Genomic DNA, 15,255 nt, shown 5'->3' on the forward strand with positions numbered 1-15,255 from the left:
AAAATAAGGTATCTGCAATATGTTTTGAAAATCTTAAATGCTATATAAATATATTATTAATATTGTTATTATGATTTGCCCTCCTATCCCAGTGCCACTGCCTAATGCCCTTCCTAACCTCCTCTAAGACAGGCCTAGCAACTGGGACAGAGGAAGGCATGGTGAGTGGGGCAGGGAATCTATCATGGTTCACAGGGATGGGGCCTCTAGGAGGGTGGATATTTCTGTGTGTGGTATGTGTGTGTGTGCATGTGTGTGTGTGTGTGTGTGTGTGTGTGTGTGTGTTTGTTTTGGGTTCGGCGTTGCTGATGGCAAGAAGGTATCCTTCCAGAACACTGGAGTCCTCAGGCCACATCAGCATCAACTCCTTTGGACAAAAATGACATATAGAGAAGTAACAGAATATAATGCAAAGGGAGCTGAACTTGGAGTCGTGAGGCCTGGATTAAAATTCTAGCTCTGTCATTTATTTCCCCCGTGGCTTTGGGCAAGTGGCTTCACCTCTCTCAGCCTCAGTTTCCTCATCTATTAAATAATGGGAGTTGGATTCCCAGCTCTGAATCTATGATACTATGAGTAAATTAAAAGATCATGGGAGAAGGGCAGCAGCGAACGCGCGCACACACACACACACACACACACACACACACACACACACACACTGCTTTTAAGTAGACTATATTATTTTCCTTTAAAAGAACTTTAACAAAAATAACTTAACACATACATACAGTAAAACTTTTAAAAACAAGTTCACTATCACAATGAAGTGAAAACAATTAAAAAGTAAGCCAAAACAATTTAAAAAATAAGCCAAAACAATCTTCATCAAATGAAATTATCAAATTATTTGGAGTAGAAGGAGGGTAAAGAAGAGAAATAAAAACAAGATCTCCTAAGGAAAGACAAGGGAAAAGGTTTTATTTATTAAGATTATCTGAGATGCAATTAACTCTCACAGGGTTACCAAAATCAAAACAAAAAACAATAACCCATTACAAAACCAATTCCCACGATAAAACACTCACCAAGCTTTTCAAATGCCTGCCAGTTGGCAATTTTACTTATAGGTTTCATTTTATAAATGAAAGCACTGATTTCCCTTTATATAATTTTAGTGGATCCATTAATAGGTCTAATAGTTTATGAAGCTTATAAAGATATTGCATAACATTTTTTTAACTTTTAGTCTCTCTGAATCTCTCCTTTAAAGATAAATGCTATAAACAGATCAAATCCTACTACAACAAACTCCAATAACAGGTCAAACAAATGCCTTATTATACTAAATTTTTACTGACTATATGAAGTGAGTGGGAGTTAGAAATCTTCCAAAAACACAGACATTCTAAATGTAATTAATATATGATTGTAAAGAAATCTGACCTGGATAGCCTTGCTCCAAAATAAACTATTTTTTGAGAGATCAGTTTGGTCTTATTTTAACTCTTCCTTTTTAACCTTCTCCAAAGGTAAAAATGTTGAGTACGTTTTAATTCCCTTTACATAGGGTCCAGTTATTGTGAATTTAATTAAGGAAGAATAAAGGCATACCAAGTATCAATCCTTGGAATTAGCAATGACATATGTATCATACAAAGTTCCTCATACTGGAGGTTTCCTTTAACAGATATTCTCAAATGAATACCATTATAATATATATATTTGTAGAAATCATTAAGTATGACTAATGGAATTACAAGAAAGAAATCTACACGCTGAGCAGCTATAGTAGGTGTCAGCATAAAGTGAAAAATAATTCAAATGTAAATGGAAGGAAAAAAGTCCTGAAATAACATAGGTAATGTTTAATGGTACTAAAGTTTAAAATAAACTAGGCCAGAATTTTCCTTTAAAAAATTTAGAAAATGGGCACTATTCCGAACAAAGAAAGGAATACAAGTTAGCATGAATAGAGAGTAAAACAGTATAATTCCCATTTAGCTTTCGAATAAAAATATGGGGCACTTAATTGTCACAATAGGAAATAGAACACTTTTGAGCTTGAAGTTACCTAAAAACTCTAGAATTTCAAGTTCATTTCCAATATAATTAAATAAATTTTAATATATTTTTTTAACAAATTTTTTATATAACATAAAATATTACCAAAACTAAAGCTCCCCACCAAGAACAACAAAAAGTTTTTTTATCATCCCTACAATGTTCTTAATTGAAAATCTTATCCAAAAATTCATATAATTTTGATTTTTTAATTAAAAAGCGTACTTACTTGTGTTGAATAAAAGGCTAAATTCATGTTTAGTCTTTAATTTGTGGGTAGCAATAATTCAACACTTCGAAGTTGCCACATTACATTTCCAGAGCAAAATTTAAACCATAAACTATAGGCAACTAGTTTTCTTAAACTGAAGGAACCACACCTTCAAAAAGCATGTATGTGTTGCTTGTTTTTTTCTAACAAAACTATCTCCATTTTCTTCTGGTGCTGTAAGATCAAGGAATCCTGCTTTATCAGCAACTTAGCTTACTGAATGCAGTTATGTCGTTCAGGAAGCTAAGAACTTACTATTATGTTATGATACTTTGAACAGTTAGGGAAGAGTTAAACACAATAAGGCCAATATTTATACAGTACAAGAAAATTAATACTGCCACTTATGAAAATTTGAACTCTAAGCAAAAACATCTTTTACCTTTAAAATATATCTAACTATACACCCAGGACTTCCATATACAGGTGCATAACAGAAACAATAAGTAAAAAATGAGAATACTGGCCCATATCATCCCTGTCCACCCGAACCCATGTTGCCTAACCCTGAAAAGTCTTCAAAAGCAATTGGCTTTATATTTGATTAACTGTAATTCTCCCTTATTTAATAACAGAAATATAAATGTGTTTCAAAGATACACTTGACTAAGGATTTCACTTTGGATGGAGCTATACATTTTTGGTTTGTTAACATACTATTTTCTCCAGGAATAGCAAAAGGATACTCAAAAAACATGAAAGATTTATAAAAAAAAAAAAAACAAACAACTGAGGCATTGTAACATATGAGTAAACTTTGTTGTTAGTGCCACGATGACTATGCGGGCCTTGTATAACTTGCTCTATAAAGCAGCACTTTTAACTCCAGGCTACTATACTTTAACAGATTAAACAGTCACCTGTTACTTTTTATATATGTTCCATTTAATGGCGATTCACATACGTTTGAAATGAGTTTCCCAATTTTAGAAAAAAGAAAAAAGGAAGATATGCCAACTTACTGGCTCTGAAATAAAAAGAGCTCAACAGTTTTAATAAATTTTCTAAGTTTTTATCACTAAAGTCTAGAAAATTTTACTAAATGCTTTATACTCACACACACAAAAACCAAGGAAATTCTAATTTTGAGATTCTTCACATAGAGTCATCTCCCTCCCCAACTCTGTCAACATTTAAAGTTAATTTAGAACTGGTCAAAGGTGATAGTTTTGACACTACTGGAAGCAACAATTGTTTGTTTATATATAAATTTACACTTTTTACACACTGATAATAGCTGAGCTGCTTACTCACTGCACTCCCTAAATAGGAGCAATGATTTTTTAGTTTCCTTAGTTCTAAAACCCAACTGGAGACCTAACTGGAATAAGTACGGCAAGGGAATAAGTGGTAAGGGAAAATAATTCATTTTAAGAAAATTAATCAACCGTCAAGTTTTTATTAAGCACCTACTACCAGCTGCTGTACTAAGCGCTGGGAATAAAAGACAAATATGAAACAATTCCTCTTGAGGAAAGCTTGTGTTCTAGTCTAGAAAGACTGTGTGTGTATGTGTATATGCTCTATAATAGATATGTATGGGTGCATGAATGTACATGTACATATTTGTATGTGTGTATATATGCCTACAATGTTTACGTGTATATGTATATTTACACACACTTATACACATACACAGTCTCCCCAGAGTAGTACACAACTTCAAGAGCTTATATGTGTCCACTTATACCCTATATATGTGTGTATATACCTCCTATATGTGTATACATATGTGTATGTGTATATACAGATATATTTGTGTGTAAATATATATGTGTGTATATATTTACACACACATTGTCTCTTCAGACTAGAAAAGAAGCTCAAGAACTAATGCATGTATTTATATCCCCTGTATGTGTGCATACATATACATACATGTTTGTGTGTAGATATATATACACATTTTACACTCACACTTATACATGCACACATACCCACTGTCTCTCCAGTCCAGAACATAAGCTCAAGAACTAATGTGTGTGTGCATACACATACACAGATGTTTCCCTGGACATAAAAGCACATAAAAAAAACATTTATAAAATAGATGCAAGGCAAATAATTAGGGAGTAAGGCACTCAGGGAGAGAGGGATCAGAGAGCAAGAAAAGTTTCATGTACGAAAATGGAATGAGTACATTCCAGGGATGGGGAACAATCTGTAAAAGGCACAGTAATTGGATGTACAGGGTCCTGTCATGAGAAACAGTAAGAAGCTATTGGTGCCACCAGAGTGTACCTGAAGGGGAAAATGGAATACTATAGTAATACATGGCTTGAATGCTTATGCAGAGCTCTAAGCATACAATAATTAGAGCTATGTAAAAGCTACCCCCCAATGATTTAAATTCAGAAATCACTCCATCTAGAAACCACAATTAATAGTTAAATAGAATAATCACCGGGTCACAAACCGCTTCCAAATAGAGTTAAGAAATGATAACATACTTATTCCAGCTCTCGATAACTTGCATGTATAGCATATGAACTCCTTCCCGTCCCCAACCAACATACAAGTGCAGAAACTAATCCCTTTGTTTGTAAACAGAGGCCACGGAAACAGTTTTTACTTCTTCACTTATGTGTCTTCTTCAAAGCAAGTCTAGCCCCACTGCACCAACGGAAAAGACTCCCTACCAGAGGTGGAAAGCAAGACTAATCGTTTTGTCAATACAACTTCCACTACAAACACATTCATTTGGCTTAATGAAAATTCAAGAAGGGGGAATGGGGAGTGGGGGAAGAAAAACACAGATTTCAACCCTCAAAAAAATCTTTAATAAAGAAAAAAAATACAAGCCTCACAAATGTAAAAAACAAACAAACAACAACACCAACCCCCCCCCCAATTCTAAGTCATCATCTTTGAGGGGCTGGACTAAGATGACTTCTAAGGTCCACTGTAGCTCTAGCATTCTATGATTCTAAGTCAGAAAATTCCTTCCTAACACAAGAGTCTATTTTGGACCACAGATAAAGAAATAGGTGCTTTATAGAAAACAAATGACTCTTCTTGCTTTCTCAATGGGTAGAGTAGGGGCTGGAGGGAGGGAGATAATTTGGAACTGAAAATAAAAATAAAACTTTTTTTTAAAGAAGAAAACAAATGCCTCCTTAAAAGTTTTCATTTACATGCCTCATATCAGCCCTGAGTCTCCATGTGTCTTTGCATTGCAAGCTAAGGGGACTGAGTATATTCCTAACCCAGAATGCAAAACTGTAAGTATTATTTCACAGGAGAATGAATTTACAGGCAGAGACTGTCATTTGCTTCCTTTTGTATTCCCTTTCGGTTAGCACAGTGCCTGACACATTCCAAGTGCTTAATAAATGTTTATTAATTGATTGCTGCTAACATCTTGAAGAGATGCCTTAAAATTATTGTAGAGTAACTAGCGTACCTTCCCAGTTGAACCCATTGTAAGTCAAGCTGTGACCTGATGAGGCAAAGTTATTTTTAATGCAAATCATGGATGTGACTGTTTGTGGTAACTGTGGCTTGGTTTCCCATATGCAAAGAAATCCCCTTAACAGGGGAAATTAAACAGCATCTAAAAACACGTGGGTTTGTCTTGCTATCATCTCAAGGTATAGCCATAATTTATACTTTTAGTGACCCAATAGCCATTGAAAATATTAGTCATCAAATTAATCCCAACACTATTGATTGGATCATTAATGTAATTTCCCCTTGTCTTCCCCAACTCTCCTCTAACTAGTCAGAAAGGAAAGCTGTCACATTTTCTCAGAATTTAACTTCTACTCTCCAACCATACCTAAGTAGTTGAGTATGAGAAAATGAATCAGCACAGGCAGCTCAGAACACTCATACTACAGTGAATTGAATGGCTGTATGTAGAAATCCACTGCATTTAAAAATTTAAAAAATATATACATATGGAAGATGGACTATTCAGAGTACCAACAGTAAAGGAAGCAGAATCTAGCAGTAGATTTTATAAGTTGGTTGTCCAGAGGCTAGAAGAACTAGACAAATGTTCTTGCAATATTAATACTTTTCATATGATAGTAATATAGCCATGATTATGAATAAACCACAGGTAGGGAACATCCTGTACACAACAATTGATGACACTCTTCTTTACCGAAAGATTCCTCAAGTACAAAAAAGAAAAGAAAAAAAAAGCAGGCCTAGAATAAAGGCATAATGTATCAGCTGTCTTTGTACACAGCATTCTTTATGACTATATTGTGGCACAATTCAGGAGTACTCTTTTCAATTATGTGACCCTAAAAGAGGTCAGCCTATGGGGGCCTAAATGAACTTAACCTACAGGTATATTTGAAGGTCTATTGCTTCAGGTGCTCATTTGGTCATAACATTTCAGATAATATTGGCAAATAAAAAGCAAGAAGAAATCACTTAGCTCCATGTAACAAGGAGACTCTTTCCCAAAAGCTCATTCTTGAATATTAATATGAAAAGTAGACCTATTGCATTAGGAGTTCAGCAGCACCAAAGCCAAAAAGAAACTAAACCTTATGGAATGAGGGGATGTCTTAAGACACTCCCATTCCCTTTTATGTTCATTTTCCTCCAAAACACTGGGCATGGTACTCGTACCACCTTTTCTACATGAAGCTTTCCATGACCCCTTCAACTGGTCCCCTTCCTCCGTAACTACCTTGCATAGCTGTACCTGTTACTACCTATAAAACATATAGTATTTACATTCCCAGTGTCTGGCATATGGTAGGCACTTAATAAATGGTTTCGTGACTGAGCGATTTTCTTGACTGAAAGTCACTGCTCAATCCAAATGACTCCACATTATATAATAACTGTGTGTCCTTCTCCCTAAATCTCTGATATTCAGGACTCTGGTGACATGTTAACTCTGTCTCGGTGTTTTTAAATTTTCAAGGTACTCCCTGGGAAACAATTATCCACAACTGCATTTTTCAGTTCAGAAAAATATGAAGGAACTCCCCCAACCAAGCCACCAAGCAAGCTAGTGACAGGCTTGGGAAGAGATTCAAGAATTTTTAACTTCCCGATCTGGTGCTCAGGCTACTCAGTAAAGCTGTCATGAACTGATACAATGGGTCAAAAACAAACCACATGACACATGATGTTAGTCTATACGTGTTCAAAATAAAAAAAGTGACAGGGCTAACGTGTGGACCTAATTTTGAAAATAAAAACAGGAAGCACTCCCACCCCAATATTACCTTTTTAAAAAAAAAGGAAGCCAAACCTCAAAAAATACCTTCCAAGGAAGTCAAGGGTGTGACTTAAACTAACAAAAACAAGAAAATAACATCATAAACCACCAAAAATGAGGGTCTTCTTCATCCAATAAGAAATCTGTATTTACAATGTAATACTGCTTATAGCTGGTAAGACACCATATTTGTATACACAATCATCCCCAAATCGCCTTGCTTGTTTCAATGGCTAAAAGTCACTGAATACTTGACAAACTACTTCATGAAGACATCTTCTGTTAGTAAAGACAACGTAACTAAAATAGATTTAATTTTTTTGGAGGCAATCAGGGTTAAGTGATTTAAATGTTTTAAGTCAAATTTCTTTTTGTTATTCTGCTACTTGCTTTTTTACATAAAGCTGATCAGTGGAAACTACATAGGTAAATTTGACTTTCTCATTCCCAGAAACTAGAATGACACTTTTATATCTCCAATATTGTAAGGGGAATATATCTCTAATTTTCTAAAATAATTTTAAAATTTTCTTTAAACACCAATAAAACTGTAGACTAACACAATTTCACAGCACTCCTTTAAAATTACCTTCATTAAGACAAACCAGTTTCTTTAATTATATAATGTATACAGTTTATCTTCTAAAGATTTCAATAAACTTAAATTGTCAAATAACTTAAACAGTCTTAAATCTTAAAAATATTTTTCTTGAAAACTATTTTGTCAGTATCTTTTATAAGAATGATGGTAGTAACTTAATATCTAATAGAAAAAAGGAAAAATAACCTAGATTTTTATTTTGGTCCACTGGTTGTCAGAATTTGCTAGAAACCTGTGAGTAATTTTACAAAATGTTGACTCTGGGCAGTCAAGCAAGTAAAATGCTTAGTCTGTAGAGCAGAATATGAGTTGAGTTTCCTTTAATTCCATCTAAAACTTGTAGTTTAAGGCCCTGAACATGCTATTTATCCTGTTATTTCAACATTTTCAGTCCTAAATGAGAACCATATATTACCTATGGAATCTATAGGGAACCTGCAAGATTAAAGCACCACCACAAAGATGATTAAGGATTCTGAGGGAAAAAATACTATTCAATAAATATAAGCACTCTGAATTTTAATATTAAAAAGGACAAAATCCATAGATGCCAAAATAGCAACAAATGATCTATTACATCATGCTGAACACAGCTTCTGCACATACAAGTAAAATTAAGAGCAGATTCTCACATATAAAATCCATTAGGAGTGAGAAGGTAGGGATGAGATGAGAAGTCAGGGGAAGAAAGGAAGTGCTAACCAAAATATTTATGTTGCAAAAGCCCAAACAATGATAGCATGCTTCTTCCCTTCCCCCCCCCTCATACTACACAGTATGAAACTTCCATTTCAAAAAGGGCAATTTTTAAGAGCTTTCTTCTTGGTATAATCCATATCAATATTCTGTTGGCAGAAAGAACATGAATACTGACAATGCAAAAAACAGTGAGAAGCTGGGATAGTTTGTAAAGTTGGCTTAGTAGTGGGGGTTTTTTTTGTGCAAAGTTTAGCACTTAGTTATGCAATCTCCAAACTGCTGATGATAGAAATCAACCCTTTTTTGGTGTTTTGCTTTAAAAAACAGTTTCTCCTTCCTTTCTTCATATTCTAATATTCACCAAGTATCTAAAGAAATCCCATCTTACAAAAACTAATGCAAGCAGAAAGTAGAAATTTAAATAGATTTGTGTAGATTACTAAATCACACCACCTAACCAAAGGTGTTTTTTAATATCATTACCTTTTTACTCCTTAAAACCAACCGCTACTTCTTTCATCTCCCAGTTTGCATTATGATTTTCAACAGCAGCAACAACAAAAACTTCTTCCATAAGATGGAACAGTGATTTTGTTTAATAATTTTCTAGTTATTAGAAAAAGCCGGCAGCCTTAATATAAATTATACCAACGGGGCTTCCACAGACTGAAATTATTACAAGCAATCTGGCATCCATGTAATGTTGTAAAATGAAATTAGAAAAACACCTAAAGCTGGCATTGGCCTCTTATCTGTGTCAATAAATGTTAAACAGTGATACATTTGTGGAAACAGCAAATTAGCAAGTAAGCACAGAGTAAAAGAATTAATGCTCTACTATCTAAACTATCTACTATCTAAACTAAATGGCAAAAAAACATTATGTGGGGACAATCAGACAGCTGAATGCTTACTGTGTTCCAGATGACTATTCAATAGTTTTGAATTTGACTAGATTATGAACACCATTCAGAAATAGCTAATGAATGGGACAGACCTAATACAATATTTGGAGACGTAAAGAAACAATCACATTGACACTTTCAAAGGATATTGCTTCAAACCATTCCACAGATAGCTGGAGGAGTTTTAAGTTGGACAGAGATCTATCATCTATTATTTTGAAAAATCCACTTATCCCAGGAAGAAGGCTGTCAGAAGCACATGGGGGGAAACACGAAAAGGTCTGACAATGGCTGATAGGGAATTGGAACCTTTTCAGTGCCCCAAACATCGTAAGGGCTTAATAAATGCTTACTGACTGATTGGCCAATATCATTAATGCTATGTTACTCCAGACTCTTTTCTCCACCCCCACCTTCCCAATTATTTTCTTTCCTCCGACGGCCAGTCAGCTACCAAGAGAATGGACATGCCCCCTTGGAAGTTCTCTGCTTTTCGGATCAGCCTAACCGTCTTGCCAGATTCACTCTACGTCAGCCTAGCTTTTGTCACATAACGTCTCTTTTCCAGTGACTCCATATCTGCCCCCCCACCCCAACTACCCGCAGCAGCAGCACTTTAGTCCTAGCGTGGGGTGAGAGGTAGCGGGGAAGAAAGAAAGAAAGGAAGAAAAGAATACACCACATCCTACAGCAAGACATCCAAGCCTAGGCCTGGCAGGTTCTGACGCGAGCTCTAGCCCCCCTCCCCTCCAAGAGCCTTATCAAAAGTGTTTGTGTCTTTAACTGCCTCCTAAGTGCTCGTCCTTGATGCACCTAACACACACACACACACACACACACACACACTCACACACACACACACTCTCACACTCACACACTCTCTCATTCTTTAGGGGACTCATATACATAGACAGCTGTGTCTGTTTAGGATCAGGAGGAGGGTGGCAGCAGGGACTGGACCGACCTTGCAAACAACGTGGAGGGCGCTGAGGAGGGCGGGGGGGGGGAAAGGCGCAGTCCCCCCCCGCCTGCTCTCGCCCCCCCTAACCCGCCCGTAGCCCCTGCGTCTCCGCACGCGCTGCCCCCTTCCCCACAATCCTCAGCTCGCTCCTGCACCGGCTTCCAGCCCCTGCACGCCTGGCCTCGGACCCCCCGCTGGGACCCTACTAGATGCGGAGGCACCGGCGACTGCTGGACCCCAAGGCGAGGAGAGGAGACCCGGGGCTGGGGGCCGCCCCGCCCGCTCGTTTCTTCTCAGGCTTGGCTCCTACCTCGCCTCGTCGGGCGCCGCTCCCTCACTCCGAATGCCGCCGCCGCGAGCAGTCTCTCGGCTCCGTCCCCACGCCGGGGTGACGGCTCCGAGCTCGGCGGGGTCTGGAGCTCGGGGGTCCGGCCCTGGGCTAGGCTCTCCTCCCGCCAGGGGCTCGCGGGGGCGCGCACGCGCGAGCACGATCCCAGCGCTTCCCCAGCCTCGCCTCCTCCCCGCTCCTCCCCTACCCGAGACCGCGGCCGCCCCCGGCGCGTGCCCGGGCCCCAGACCCCGGCGCGCGCGCCGCGGCTGCCCCCCCCAGCTCTCTGTCACACACAGACACACAGACACCCCCCCCCAACAGCTCCGCCCCCCCCAACCCCGGGCGGCGCGCGCCGTTTCCTGGTTCCGCCCAGCGCCCGCGCTCCTCCAGCCACCCTCGGGGGGCCCCAGCCACCCTCCGCTCCCCCGCCCCGTCCCCCCGCGAACCACCCTGCCTTGTTATTGCAAGATCTGTGCGGTGCCACCCGCAGGGCGGCTACCGTAGGGTCACTCCCGTTCCCTATCCAGCCAGCTAGCCAGCCAGCCAGCCAGACCCCCCTCCAGGGTCCGGGGCTTGGAATGATGACATGCGGGTTTGTTTTGGGAGGTCGACACCCCCCCCCCCCCACAGCTCCACCCGTGATCCGTCCTCCCGGGTGGTTGTCGTAGTGTTAGCTCTGTGCCCTACCCGCCTCCCTTCCCCCTTAGCCCTAGGCTGGGTGCTCAGTGCTTCTCCTGTCCCCTGGTCCTTTCCCTCAAGCCGGGGTCAGAAGTCCGCAGCTCACCTGATCAATAATTATCCCGGCTTTGCTCCCCAGGGCGACCCACCCAGGGCTCCGAACTAGGCCTTCTTGGCGGCTTCCCACTCGGAGCGGAGAGCTTGCGTGGACAGTTGTCCCCGCTGCCAGTCAGACTGAATTACAGCTAGGGGTAGAAGACACCGAAACTGGAGGAAGGAGTGAGGGGGTCACAGAGAGGCAGAGAGGGAAGGGAGGCGTTTTCTTCCCCAGAGAGTTTTCTGAAATGAAGGGACCCCATCCGTAGGAGCTAAGGGAGAATGGACTGGATGACTGTGTAGGACCCAGAGGGGTTCAGGAAAAAAGGGTGGGGGTGGAAAGCAGGGTTTAAAAAAGAAAAAAGATCTGAGTTCTCTGTCCCTAACTTTTTCAGATGACCATGCATAAGAGAGAAGGTCCTCGCAAGGGGGTGGCGCTGAGAGGAGGAGCCAAGCATACATTCTCCCCACCCCCACCCCCATCCCCAACTACAGAGCAACAGAGGCCGCATCTCCGGAGCTGGGCAGCGGTTTCCCTGGCAACCTTCCAGAGGCTAGCACTACACAGTTCTCTCAGACCTTGGGGAACCCAGCCTTACTGGGGGGACAGGGTGGCGAAAGAGGAGCCCCACCCTCTACCTTTTCCCTCCATGCTCTAAACCTCTGTACCCCCCTTTCCAGTCTTCTACATAACTGTCCAGATCTAGATTATTTTGTCCAGAGGTGATCACCATCTGGAAATCCCCCAATCCATTCTTAGTTACTCCAATAATTCCAGTTAGGCTTAATTGTTTCCCATCGTCACCCATTCCTTCCCCTCTCAAAAAAAAACTTAACAGGTCTGTGAAGTAGTTCTACTGAGTGATTCTAAAGTCCATTCTCTCCACTACAAGCTTCTAGTCCCTGTTCCCTCATTCCTTATCAGCACCGAGCAAGACACTTCACTCAATTTAAAAAATGAATTGAATAGAAAAAGAGGGGCAGAGGTGACAGAATGATTAGGGGAGAAAGCTAAAGTTTTTGCTTAGGTTGCTGGCATCACTCCCTTGGGCATCACCTATCCATAATATGTTTGGTCCTATTCTGTGGGTAGGCATGGAGATGAAAAGGGATGGCAAGTAAGCAATAGGTTAGAGGCAATGGAAGCTTTACTGGCTCTGCTGAGGGCATTCCTTCTTTCTCTACCTCTAGACTCAGGTTTGGGCTGACACTAGGTGGTCACTTTGCCCTTTCTACCTATCTCCCTAAGTCAATGGAATGTTACCTAAATAGTACTGGTGGAGAATGGGGCAAGCAGAAAGCTTCTTAACTCCCCTCCTCTTTATTTTTATTCCTTTTTCCTTTAGCTCTGAATGTAAGGCCTCAGCTGTTCCTGGGTAGATGTGTGTACAGGTGTTAGGGACCAAATGTTCTAGATGACTGATTCCCTCACCAAGTAATGTCAGTCAACCTAAGTCCAAGGAGGAACTCCAGCAATTCTTCACCTAGAGACTATTTGGAATCAGAAAGGACTCAGAGTAAAAGAGATCCCACAGAAGTACCCCCTGGACTGAGAAAAAGTCACAGGGTAAGCTGGCTCCAGTCTCAGAAAATCCTAACCAAATGGTTTTATGGATCAAAAAAGATTGCACAGAATAGACAGGGTCCTGGGTTCTGGTTCTACAATTAGAGAGACCTCCATAGAGGGATATATCACACCCTCCCCCCAAATACACATACACACACACACACACACACACACACACACCACACACACACACACACACACACACACACACATACACACATCCAGAAAACCTGAGTGAAGGAAAGGCTTCTGGGGGAAGGGAGCAGAAATCCATTTTGCAGCCTTGTCTGTGTTTTACTCTCATCTCATCTCACCACCCCCAGCCTAATGATCACCAGCCTCTTATTCAGGAATAAATGGGGATATTGCAGAGAGCATCCACCCCCTACTTCTCTTTCACTCATAATCCCTTCCTAGATACAGATAGACCATGAGATCATTTTCTGGGAAAGTAATTAAGTAGAAACCAGATCCCTGTGGCTATAGGGAACAGAGTTTTTAGCTCATCCTACCTCCCAAGACCCCAGACTACCAACTTCTATCTGAGCTCTAGGGACTAGGTCCCCCTCTAAGTACTGCCAGGGGCAGGGAAGGGGGGTGATGAGGTAGGGGGAAGAAACCACACATAGATCAAGGGAGGGCTCTTCAGCTTCAGAGAATTGAGGACCATGCCATCCATATGGTTGAAAGCTACTCCCTGCTAAGCCAGTACAGGCTCATAGAGCTAAGAAGAGAGGATTTGCTACCAGTAGGAAGAAGGAGATAACAGGTTTCCAGGGGCCTTCACTTTGATAACTCTTCTTTGCATCTATATTTGGGAGCAACAACCCCTCTGTAGGGTTAAATCATGTCTCACATTCAATCTAACCCTAATCATCACTTTGGGAGCCAGAAGGGGCCAAGGTAGGGCTGGGTTTCTAGGGTACATAGAAGACAGGTCCCTGCAGGAATTCCCAGGCAGGAGATGCCCCAACCAGCCTCAAGATCATTCTTCTAGGGCAGGCCAGTGTAGGGTGGCTCCCTTACATCCTCTTCCTCTAAGAGATCTCCACCTGCCTGGGCTCCCTTCCAGCTACTTATGGGGGTGGTTCTCCAGAGAGCCCTGAGAGCCCATGACAAGCTGAATTCTGGGGCAGGGTCACCCTGCCCTTCCAACCTGTAACCCTGGAGCAATGGCACATCATTCAGGGAGGGTGGGGCCTGCATAAGGGAGGGGGCATGGTGCCAGCCCAGACTGGATATCTCTTTGGATTGCTGGTCTGGTTGAGAACTCAAAAGGCAGCTCAGTACCAGACAAAGAGTTGGCTGCTTACAGGGGTGTACAAGAGTCTGCCAGTGGGATTAAAATGGACAGAGGCTAGAGCCGAAGGACCCAGGATCTGAATGGTTGAGCACTGTGGTATGAGATGGGACATGGTCTGCAAGCACATAGAAAAATACCAGGGTGGGTACCTGAGCTGGATAACTTTGTGGGGATGTTTATGAAATGAATAAACAGGCAAATTTCAATAAAGTAGAGAGAATGGCCCATGCCTGGATATGACTTCAGAAAAAAAAGGAGATGGAGTGTCTGGTACCAGGTTTAGAGGCCAGACCAGGGGGTTGGAGATGGCAGAACAAGAAAGAAGCAAAGCAGTATTGGACCTACCAAGGCATCTACTCCAACTCTACCAAGGACACTTCCCCCACATCTTCCAGGATCTGGGTGCCCTTTGTTTGAGGGGGGAGGGGGAAAGGAAATGGGTGTGTCTGAGCTCTTGTGAAACTGGGGAACAATAAGAAACAGAGGGACAGAGAGAGAGAGGAACCCCCTCCAGCCATAACAAAGTGGGAAAGCAGTTTAGATGGCTGACAGACCACAGGAGGGAGGGAGAGAGGGAAGGAGGAGAGGAAGATGTACACACCCCTACTCCCCCAGAGGGCTCTGAGATCTGGTATTGGGCTGAATTAAGCA

The 15,255-nt window shown here is 41.3% G+C and overlaps 1 protein-coding gene across 7 annotated transcripts in view; it reads right to left on the reverse strand.

Moving 5' to 3' along the window:
• STAT5B (signal transducer and activator of transcription 5B) overlaps window positions 1-15,255 on the reverse strand; it is a 77,266-nt gene that overhangs the window by 56,661 nt on the left and 5,350 nt on the right. For 2 of the 7 annotated variants that reach the window (XM_020972685.2, XM_020972681.2), the window contains exon 1: window positions 11,745-12,152. The exons of 2 other annotated variants lie outside the window; for them this stretch is intronic. The gene's annotated coding sequence lies outside the window, so the exon portion shown is untranslated. Of the gene's footprint in view, window positions 1-10,939; window positions 11,030-11,744; window positions 12,153-15,255 lie in introns of those variants that run through there. 3 more of the 7 variants (XM_020972686.2, XM_020972679.2, XM_020972680.2) reach the window with 2 other exon arrangements.

Source organism: Phascolarctos cinereus, unplaced genomic scaffold (genome assembly GCF_003287225.1).
Source record: "Phascolarctos cinereus isolate Bilbo 61053 unplaced genomic scaffold, phaCin_HiC Scaffold_5;HRSCAF=322, whole genome shotgun sequence".
Classification (NCBI taxonomy): Eukaryota; Metazoa; Chordata; class Mammalia; order Diprotodontia; family Phascolarctidae; genus Phascolarctos; species Phascolarctos cinereus.